Raw genomic sequence first — 3,780 nt, 5'->3', positions numbered from 1 at the left:
ATTTAAGAGTAGGGGTGTAAATTATCTGTATCTGTATCTGTTCAACCAACAAAAGTATCTGGCTCTGTATTCGAATGGAAGATTGAAAGTGGACATGGTTTGTACCAGAAGTCACGTTAAATCAGGCTAATATTGTATTGTGAAATACAAGTTTTTTTTCAATATTTCAACTGTTTCTATTTTCTTATTGAGGAAAATAACACATACAGCTAAATCCTGTATGATGCTTCATGTATGATAATGAGCATTTTTTATCTTGTGGCCATCCACATTGAACAAAATGGCAGCTGCACAGACATGCCAGTCATGGAGTTAACTTTTCTAATAATAACGAGCAACTTCGGGTAGAGGAAATATCTGTTTCCATTATATTTGTGCTTTACCGGATAGTGGATTTGGATTCGGGTGCATCCCTATTTAAGAGTTCCAGCATGACATGGTTTGAGAGGCAATCTTTGGACTTGTTACGCTATTGTGAAACCCCAAGAACATTTCCTTCCAGCACAGAGGTGCTGTGTGGGACCCATTTCCTTCTCTCTTGAGAATGATAGTGCTCACTGCCAGGAAGACACATTTGGCCATTTTTTTGTGATGCATATGTAGCTAAACTCTCCCCATCAAATAGGAAAACTGAGCTGTTCTCCTGACCCAATCTGTCTTTAAGGATTATTTTGTTTGATTTTTTTTGTTCTATTTTTTCTAATACTGTCCAGAAAATGAACTTTCTTCAAAACGTCCTAAAATTGGCAAGGAGAAATGAACATTCACATCATAATAATCCTCATATCACATTTCATTGTAGACTCTACTTTATATTTGGACCACACGCTGGTGCTGGTGCTGGCGCTGAGGTGTATGGTGCCACCAGGCCTCTGTCACAAGCACACACACACATACACACAACTCATACCATGTCCATTCTCCAGACCAGCAATTTTGAAGATTAGCAATAAAGCAGCCCCTTGGCGAGGGTGTCACGTTAGCCAGGGTTAGGCCGCTCTAATGGCACCACGACCCATCTGAGTCTGGCCTGGGGAGAGAGGAGGAGGTCTCCCAGCTAGCTGATCACTGGCCTCAGATCAGATGAGTAAATGACACACGGTCTGCTGCATTAGCCCCTTCACAGGTCCATTTACCATGCTGCGATGGGTGACCGCATTGTAATCCACTCAGATGCCCAACCGTGACGAGCTGTATTGGAAATGCAGCAGAACGTTAATGGTAGGAAGGCTGTTTCAGACAATGATCCCCCCCCCCAACACATTACTTTGTCTAGTTGGTAGATGGATCACATTATGAACTGGTGATTGGGCCTTGTTCTGGATGTTGGGTTATTAAAGAAATATCTGCGGGAACCATGGTGGCTAAATGGCTTTGTAAGGTAAAAGAGATGTCGGTCTATGATGTCAAGGCAAGACAGACAAGAAGCCATATCATGTCTTAGATGCTGTATCTAACCACAGAGAAACAAACCAATAGCACATTGGTAACAGAGGGTATGCAGACTTTATATCATGTAGAATGAAATGACCTGACAACCTAGAACATGAATAGGGCTCTAAACAGGGCTGCCAAAACACAAAGACCAGCTTACACACACACAAAAAACTAATTATGTTTGCCCTGTAGGCTTAGAAATAATAGAATTATCAGCAACATGGCCACATTTCAAATTGCTTTAATAACATGATAGGGCAAATTATGAAGATGCAGATAGATGTAAGAGAAGGAAATACTAAGCTTTGAAGAAATAAAATCCAGTTTTCAGTTATCACTTGCAGAAAGACAGCCAAAAGTGCCATCCTGTTAATTATTCACACATGTAGAGCCAGCGGGGACAAATCTATTTCCCCTCCCTCGGCTTGGGAGATGTCACTTCTCCAGAATAGCTTTTATGTTTGAATTATCATGAATAACAATGTGTTGCTTCTATGAAATTATATATATATTATGTTATCAAAAGTACGTCTCATCTTGCGAGACCTGCTCTATAACCTTGATCAAACACTGTAACACAACAGTGTTTATACCGTACAAGCAAGCATTTGCAAAACCTCATGGGATTCTGTAGCCAATGCTTCAGTCTGACGGCTAGGCATGCTCCTTCTCTGAAACTCGTGTCTGTTGTTTGTGACCCTGGTATGACTCTCAGTGGAAAAATACCTGACTGAATGTTAATGCATTCTCAGTCCAGGCAAATCAGCATGGGATCATTTTAGAGGGTATGCTTTTGGTCACCTTGTGGGTTAATGGCTTCATAGGAGGTTCCTGACAGTGTGGAGCATTCTGAAAAGCTACACACACACAGAGAGAGGAGAGAGAGAGAGACACTGGGCAACAGTGGAATGCACTTGGATTATTTTGCCATTAATTAATTTAATCAGCATGTCTGTGCCGGAGGGGGGATTCATTAAAGAAATTGGTCTGCAGCAGAGTGTGACTGCTGTTGTGTCTGAGGGAGAGAGAGTGTAAGAGCGTGTGTGATTGTGTGTGAGTGTGCTTGCCGTCTTTCTCAAGCAGACTCAGAGAGAGCCAGACTGATGAGCAAGGTCACAGCCGTGACGAGCATTGGTCATAATTACACACAATAACAAGAATCCCAATGAATATGCTGGATTTTCCTCAAACTGCCCAATCTGTTTTCAAAGTGAAGCAGAGAGCAAAAACACTATAATACGCACATGGCAACAGTTGTCATGGCAGATTTAATTATGTTTGACAGTGCAGTAAGTAGATTTTGTTCCAAAATGCTTGAAGATTTACAGTGATTATGCTATTCTGAAGGCATGATAAAAAGTATTCACCAATACTGTTGTGCATTCCATGCTGTTGTATGCCAGTATGCCAATATTCTCATGTTTATTGCATCTTTTACCTTCTTCTGGCCAGGACAAAGAAACCAAAGGAACCAACGCAATAAGATTCAGAGAATGCAAGGGAACACAATTTCAGATTCCTCTTCAACACAGACAACAGCTCTCTGCACCTGTAACACACGGTGTGGTACGCTCCAAGAGAATGCCGCTGTGATTCTGTTCATTTGGAATGCAGCGTGCAGGTGTGTGGCTGCTATTTCCCACAGCTAATAATGATAGAGCAGGCTTGGCATAGTCCTCCACAGAGGAACCTGCTAACAGACAGTGATGACCCAGAGGGTCGGCAGGTCCACCTGCTTCCTGGTGGGGACCCTGACATGTCACTTCTGTCCTGTCCAACAATGTCCCCCATCTGGTCCAGAGTCAGAACAAGGTTAACCTCAATGGTCCACACACCGTTGATTAGTTTATTTCACGCGCGACTATTTCCAGACAGCATACACACATTGCTTAAACGGACACATTTTTTTTCCTTTTGGATGAAATCGACCTCACAAGACGGGGACGGGGAGCGCTAAGCGACGTCAAGCGGCGGTGCCGTTAAGGGCAGCGTCTAATTTTCAGGGACCTTCATCACATTTTTGATGGCTCCTCCGAGTGGGTCGGAAGGAGGTGGCAATTAGGGAGGAGCGAGGAGGCGTCGGCCTCCGATGATGGATGAGCAGAAATAGAACTGGGAACATTTGTGTGGGACAGGGCAGATGGCTAGTTCCCGTCACAGAGGGCTGCTTCAGCAGAGCTCGGAAAGAGAGGAGTGCTCTGAAATCATAGAACCAAACAGGTTCCACTAAAATCCAAGGACTGGTTTTACAAGGACACAGCATTTGCTAGTCAGGTACTCTTTATCTCTGATGGTGTTTTGTTTAAGGCCAAATTAGAGGGAAACTGAGTTCCTCTACCTCTG

This window comes from Clupea harengus, unplaced genomic scaffold, assembly GCF_900700415.2.
Source record: "Clupea harengus unplaced genomic scaffold, Ch_v2.0.2, whole genome shotgun sequence".
In the NCBI taxonomy this organism is placed as follows: Eukaryota; Metazoa; Chordata; class Actinopteri; order Clupeiformes; family Clupeidae; genus Clupea; species Clupea harengus.
This window is presented reverse-complemented; position numbering follows the sequence as displayed.